The 7,837-nt window shown below is 42.6% G+C and overlaps 2 non-coding genes across 2 annotated transcripts; both read right to left on the bottom strand.

Annotated features, from left to right (window-relative positions):
* Positions 1 to 657: 657 nt before the first annotated feature.
* LOC130130207 (small nucleolar RNA U3) lies at positions 658 to 870 on the bottom strand. The gene has a single exon (XR_008812125.1). It is a non-coding gene; the product is annotated as a small nucleolar RNA U3 (small nucleolar RNA).
* Positions 871 to 5,516: 4,646 nt separating this feature from the next.
* Positions 5,517 to 5,729, bottom strand: LOC130130209 (small nucleolar RNA U3). The gene has a single exon (XR_008812126.1). It is a non-coding gene; the product is annotated as a small nucleolar RNA U3 (small nucleolar RNA).
* Positions 5,730 to 7,837: the final 2,108 nt, after the last annotated feature.

Raw genomic sequence — 7,837 nt, forward strand, 5'->3', positions numbered from 1 at the left:
CGTTAGGGTTTTATCAGCTCAGGCAGTCAATCGCACAGAGAATACCACAGCAACAGAGACGAACTCTTCGCAGTAGCCAAGCTAACCACGGCAATGGCATTTCTGATGGAAAGTACCAAGCTTCTCGGAGTGAAAGACTTGGATATAATTAATGGACGGCTCTTTATGTTTCGCTTAGTGTAAGGGTTTTATCAGCTCAGGCAGTCAATCGCACAGAGAGAACCACAGCAACAGAGACCAACTCTTCGCGGTAGCCAAGCTAACCACGGCAAGGGCATTTCAGATTGAAAATACTAGGTTAACTTTATGGTTAGGATTGAATGCCAGAGCCAACACATGTCAACTGAGCACCTCTGCCATACCCAAGTGCTGGATTAGAAATACCCCAAAGATTACGGTTAGGGATAGAGTTTGATTGGTTAAGTCTAGGGGCAATTTGGGTGTTTATTCGTTACAACTGATCTCCCATTGTCTTATATCTTGATTACTTTATCCCGTTTTAAACTTGAAATGTTGTTGGTGGGGTTTGGAACAATACAAGTGTTTTTTTGTTTTTGTTTTTTAAATTTAATTTTTCTGCAATTGCAATTTAATGTTTTAAGAGTTAAGACTAAGGTTTAGATCAAATTGATGAATTTCTGCACTTTTTTCCTTTTTACCACTCAGAACATGCCCCTTCTCTTGATGCTCCCATGAAACGAACATTGAACATCATGTAAGGCACAGAGCTTGTGATTAAACCACTTCTCTGTACCACATTAGCGCTCAGGAAGAAGCACCCCAGCTCATCATCGTGGGTGGCGGAACTCACTTTAGAAAAACATTTCTCACGATGAAACTAAAAGAACTTATCCCCGAAAGTAGGATTAGGTTTTGCTAAACGTAACGGATGGCTCTATATCTTTCGGTTACGGTTGGGGTAAGGGTTTCATCATCTCAGGCAGACAATCACACAGAGAATACCACAGCAACAGAGACGAACTCTTCGCAGTAGCAGAGCTAACCACGGCAATGGCATTTGTGATGGAAAGTACCAAGCTTCTCGGAGTGAAAGTCTTGGATAAAATTAATGGACGTTTCTTTCTATATGTTTCGCTTAGTGTAAGGGTTTTATCAGCTCAGACAGACAATCGCACAGAGAATACCACAGCAACAGAGACGAACTCTTCGCAGTAGCCAAGCTAACCACGGCAATGGCATTTCTGATGGAAAGTACCAAGCTTCTCGGAGTGAAAGTCTTGGATAAAATTAATGGACGTTTCTTTCTATACGTTTCGCTTAGTGTAAGGGTTTTATCAGCTCAGGCAGACAATCACACAGAGAATACCACCGCAACAGAGACGAACTCTTCGCAGTAGCCAAGCTAACCACGGCAATGGCATTTCTGATGGAAAGTACCAAGCTTCTCGGAGTGAAAGTCTTGGATATAATTAATGGACGGCTCTTTATGTTTCGCTTCGTGTAAGGGTTTTATCAGCTCAGGCAGAGAATCGCACAGAGAATACCACAGCAACAGACCAACTCTTCGCAGTAGCCAAGCTAACCACGGCAATGGCATTTCTGATGGAAAGTACCAAGCTTCTCGGAGTGAAAGTTTTGGATAAAATTATTGGACAGCTCTTTCTACATGTTTCGCTTAGCGTTAGGGTTTTATCAGCTCAGGCAGTCAATCGCACAGAGAATACCACAGCAACAGAGACGAACTCTTCGCAGTAGCCAAGCTAACCACGGCAATGGCATTTCTGATGGAAAGTACCAAGCTTCTCGGAGTGAAAGACTTAGATAAAATTAATGGACGGCTCTTTATGTTTCGCTTAGTGTAAGGGTTTTATCAGCTCAGGCAGATAATCGCACAGAGAATACCACAGCAACAGAGACGAACTCTTCGCAGTAGCCAAGCTAACCACGGCAATGGCATTTCTGATGGAAAGTACCAAGCTTCTCGGAGTGAAAGTCTTGGATATAATTAATGGACGGCTCTTTATGTTTCGCTTCGTCTAAGGGTTTTATCAGCTCAGGCAGACAATCGCACAGAGAATACCACAACAACAGACCAACTCTTCGCAGTAGCCAAGCTAACCACGGCAATGGCATTTCTGATGGAAAGTACCAAACTTCTCAGTAAAAGTTTTGGATAAAATTACTGGACGTTTCTTTCTATACGTTTCGCTTAGTGTAAGGGTTTTATAAGCTCAGACAGACAATCGCACAGAGAATACCACAGCAACAGAGACCAACTCTTTGTAGTAGCCAAGCTAACTATTGCAATGGCATTCCTGATGGAAAGTATCAAGTTTCTTGCAGTAAAAGTTTTGGATAAAATTAATGAACGGCTATTCTACATATTTCACTTACAGTAAGGGTTTTATATGTTCAGTCGGACAATCCCGCAGAAATACAATAGCAACAGAAACTAAGTCTTCGTGGAAGCGAAGCAAACCAAGGCAATGTCATTACTGAGGAAAAGTACCAAGCTTCTCCGAGTGAAAGTCTTGGATAAAATTAATGGACGGCTCTATGTTTCGCTTAGTGTAAGGGTTTTATCAGCTCAGGCAGACAATCGCACAGAGAATACCACAGCAACAGAGACGAACTCTTCGCAGTAGCCAAGCTAACCACGGCAATGGCATTTCTGATGGAAAGTACCAAGCTTCTCGGAGTGAAAGACTTAGATAAAATTAATAGACGGCTCTTTCTAGGTTTTGCTTAGTGTAAGGGTTTTATCAGCTCAGGCAGACAATCGCACAGAGAATACCACAGCAACAGAGACGAACTCTTCGCAGTAGCCAAGCTAACCACGGTAATGGCATTTCTGATGGAAAGTACCAAGCTTCTCGGAGTTAAAGTCTTGGATAAAATTAATGGACGGCTCTTTATGTTTCACTTAGTGTAAGGGTTTTATCAGCTCAGGCAGACAATCGCACAGAGAATACCACAGCAACAGAGACGAACTCTTCGCAGTAGCCAAGCTAACCACGGCAATGGCATTTCTGATGGAAAGTACCAAGCTTCTCGGGGAGAAAGACTTGGATAAAATTAATAGACGGTTCTTTCTAGGTTTCGCTTAGTGTAAGGGTTTTATCAGCTCAGGCAGACAATCACACAGAGAATACCACCGCAACAGAGACGAACTCTTCGCAGTAGCCAAGCTAACCACGGCAATGGCATTTCTGATGGAAAGTACCAAGCTTCTCGGAGTGAAAGTCTTGGATATAATTAATGGACGGCTCTTTATGTTTCGCTTCGTCTAAGGGTTTTATCAGCTCAGGCAGACAATCGCACAGAGAATACCACAACAACAGACCAACTCTTCGCAGTAGCCAAGCTAACCACGGCAATGGCATTTCTGATGGAAAGTACCAAACTTCTCAGTAAAAGTTTTGGATAAAATTACTGGACGTTTCTTTCTATACGTTTCGCTTAGTGTAAGGGTTTTATAAGCTCAGACAGACAATCGCACAGAGAATACCACAGCAACAGAGACCAACTCTTTGTAGTAGCCAAGCTAACTATTGCAATGGCATTCCTGATGGAAAGTATCAAGTTTCTTGCAGTAAAAGTTTTGGATAAAATTAATGAACGGCTATTCTACATATTTCACTTACAGTAAGGGTTTTATATGTTCAGTCGGACAATCCCGCAGAAATACAATAGCAACAGAAACTAAGTCTTCGTGGAAGCGAAGCAAACCAAGGCAATGTCATTACTGAGGAAAAGTACCAAGCTTCTCCGAGTGAAATTCTTGGATAAAATTAATGGACGGCTCTATGTTTCGCTTAGTGTAAGGGTTTTATCAGCTCAGGCAGACAATCGCAAAGAGAATACCACAGCAACAGAGACGAACTCTTCGCAGTAGCCAAGCTAACCACGGCAATGGCATTTCTGATGGAAAGTACCAAGCTTCTGGGAGTGAAAGTTTTGGATAAAATTAATGGACAGCTCTTTCTACATGTTTCGCTTAGCGTTAGGGTTTTATCAGCTCAGGCAGTCAATCGCACAGAGAATACCACAGCAACAGAGACGAACTCTTCGCAGTATCCAAGCTAACCACGGCAATGGCATTTCTGATGGAAAGTACCAAGCTTCTCGAGTGAAAGACTTGGATAAAATTAATGGACGGCTCTTTCTAGGTTTCGCTTAGTGTAAGGGTTTTATCAGCTCAGGCAGACAATCGCACAGAGAATACCTCAGCAACAGAGACGAACTCTTCGCAGTAGCCAAGCTAACCACGGCAATGGCATTTCTGATGGAAAGTACCAAGCTTCTCGGAGTTAAAGTCTTGGATAAAATTAATGGACGGCTCTTTATGTTTCACTTAGTGTAAGGGTTTTATCAGCTCAGGCAGACAATCGCACAGAGAATACCACAGCAACAGAGAGGAACTCTTCGCAGTAGCCAAGCTAACCAAGGCAATGTCATTACTGAGGAAAAGTACCAAGCTTCTCCGAGTGAAAGTCTTGAATAAAATTAATGGACGGCTCCATGTTTCGCTTAGTGTAAGGGTTTCATCATCTCAGGCAGACAATCGCACAGAGAATACCACAGCAACAGAGACGAACTCTTCGCAGTAGCAGAGCTAACCACGGCAATGGCATTTGTGATGGAAAGTACCAAGCTTCTCGGAGTGAAAGTCTTGGATAAAATTAATGGACGTTTCTTTCTATATGTTTCGCTTAGTGTAAGGGTTTTATCAGCTCAGGCAGATAATCGCACAGAGAATACCACAGCAACAGAGACGAACTCTTCGCAGTAGCCAAGCTAACCACGGCAATGGCATTTCTGATGGAAAGTACCTAGCTACTCGGAGTGAAAGTTTTGGATAAAATTAATGGACAGCTCTTTCTACATGTTTCGCTTAGCGTTAGGGTTTTATCAGCTCAGGCAGTCAATCGCACAGAGAATACCACAGCAACAGAGACGAACTCTTCGCAGTAGCCAAGCTAACCACGGCAATGGCATTTCTGATGGAAAGTACCAAGCTTCTCGGAGTGAAAGACTTGGATATAATTAATGGACGGCTCTTTATGTTTCGCTTAGTGTAAGGGTTTTATCAGCTCAGGCAGTCAATCGCACAGAGAGAACCACAGCAACAGAGACCAACTCTTCGCGGTAGCCAAGCTAACCACGGCAAGGGCATTTCAGATTGAAAATACTAGGTTAACTTTATGGTTAGGATTGAATGCCAGAGCCAACACATGTCAACTGAGCACCTCTGCCATACCCAAGTGCTGGATTAGAAATACCCCAAAGATTACGGTTAGGGATAGAGTTTGATTGGTTAAGTCTAGGGGCAATTTGGGTGTTTATTCGTTACAACTGATCTCCCATTGTCTTATATCTTGATTACTTTATCCCGTTTTAAACTTGAAATGTTGTTGGTGGGGTTTGGAACAATACAAGTGTTTTTTTGTTTTTGTTTTTTAAATTTAATTTTTCTGCAATTGCAATTTAATGTTTTAAGAGTTAAGACTAAGGTTTAGATCAAATTGATGAATTTCTGCACTTTTTTCCTTTTTACCACTCAGAACATGCCCCTTCTCTTGATGCTCCCATGAAACGAACATTGAACATCATGCAAGGCACAGAGCTTGTGATTAAACCACTTCTCTGTACCACATTAGCGCTCAGGAAGAAGCACCCCAGCTCATCATCGTGGGTGGCGGAACTCACTTTAGAAAAACATTTCTCACGATGAAACTAAAAGAACTTATCCCCGAAAGTAGGATTAGGTTTTGCTAAACGTAACGGATGGCTCTATATCTTTCGGTTACGGTTGGGGTAAGGGTTTCATCATCTCAGGCAGACAATCACACAGAGAATACCACAGCAACAGAGACGAACTCTTCGCAGTAGCAGAGCTAACCACGGCAATGGCATTTGTGATGGAAAGTACCAAGCTTCTCGGAGTGAAAGTCTTGGATAAAATTAATGGACGTTTCTTTCTATATGTTTCGCTTAGTGTAAGGGTTTTATCAGCTCAGACAGACAATCGCACAGAGAATACCACAGCAACAGAGACGAACTCTTCGCAGTAGCCAAGCTAACCACGGCAATGGCATTTCTGATGGAAAGTACCAAGCTTCTCGGAGTGAAAGTCTTGGATAAAATTAATGGACGTTTCTTTCTATACGTTTCGCTTAGTGTAAGGGTTTTATCAGCTCAGGCAGACAATCACACAGAGAATACCACCGCAACAGAGACGAACTCTTCGCAGTAGCCAAGCTAACCACGGCAATGGCATTTCTGATGGAAAGTACCAAGCTTCTCGGAGTGAAAGTCTTGGATATAATTAATGGACGGCTCTTTATGTTTCGCTTCGTGTAAGGGTTTTATCAGCTCAGGCAGAGAATCGCACAGAGAATACCACAGCAACAGACCAACTCTTCGCAGTAGCCAAGCTAACCACGGCAATGGCATTTCTGATGGAAAGTACCAAGCTTCTCGGAGTGAAAGTTTTGGATAAAATTAATGGACAGCTCTTTCTACATGTTTCGCTTAGCGTTAGGGTTTTATCAGCTCAGGCAGTCAATCGCACAGAGAATACCACAGCAACAGAGACGAACTCTTCGCAGTAGCCAAGCTAACCACGGCAATGGCATTTCTGATGGAAAGTACCAAGCTTCTCGGAGTGAAAGACTTAGATAAAATTAATGGACGGCTCTTTATGTTTCGCTTAGTGTAAGGGTTTTATCAGCTCAGGCAGATAATCGCACAGAGAATACCACAGCAACAGAGACGAACTCTTCGCAGTAGCCAAGCTAACCACGGCAATGGCATTTCTGATGGAAAGTACCAAGCTTCTCGGAGTGAAAGTCTTGGATATAATTAATGGACGGCTCTTTATGTTTCGCTTCGTCTAAGGGTTTTATCAGCTCAGGCAGACAATCGCACAGAGAATACCACAACAACAGACCAACTCTTCGCAGTAGCCAAGCTAACCACGGCAATGGCATTTCTGATGGAAAGTACCAAACTTCTCAGTAAAAGTTTTGGATAAAATTACTGGACGTTTCTTTCTATACGTTTCGCTTAGTGTAAGGGTTTTATAAGCTCAGACAGACAATCGCACAGAGAATACCACAGCAACAGAGACCAACTCTTTGTAGTAGCCAAGCTAACTATTGCAATGGCATTCCTGATGGAAAGTATCAAGTTTCTTGCAGTAAAAGTTTTGGATAAAATTAATGAACGGCTATTCTACATATTTCACTTACAGTAAGGGTTTTATATGTTCAGTCGGACAATCCCGCAGAAATACAATAGCAACAGAAACTAAGTCTTCGTGGAAGCGAAGCAAACCAAGGCAATGTCATTACTGAGGAAAAGTACCAAGCTTCTCCGAGTGAAAGTCTTGGATAAAATTAATGGACGGCTCTATGTTTCGCTTAGTGTAAGGGTTTTATCAGCTCAGGCAGACAATCGCACAGAGAATACCACAGCAACAGAGACGAACTCTTCGCAGTAGCCAAGCTAACCACGGCAATGGCATTTCTGATGGAAAGTACCAAGCTTCTCGGAGTGAAAGACTTAGATAAAATTAATAGACGGCTCTTTCTAGGTTTTGCTTAGTGTAAGGGTTTTATCAGCTCAGGCAGACAATCGCACAGAGAATACCACAGCAACAGAGACGAACTCTTCGCAGTAGCCAAGCTAACCACGGTAATGGCATTTCTGATGGAAAGTACCAAGCTTCTCGGAGTTAAAGTCTTGGATAAAATTAATGGACGGCTCTTTATGTTTCACTTAGTGTAAGGGTTTTATCAGCTCAGGCAGACAATCGCACAGAGAATACCACAGCAACAGAGACGAACTCTTCGCAGTAGCCAAGCTAACCACG

The sequence above is a fragment of the Lampris incognitus genome, chromosome 19 (genome assembly GCF_029633865.1).
Source record: "Lampris incognitus isolate fLamInc1 chromosome 19, fLamInc1.hap2, whole genome shotgun sequence".
NCBI lineage: Eukaryota > Metazoa > Chordata > Actinopteri > Lampriformes > Lampridae > Lampris > Lampris incognitus.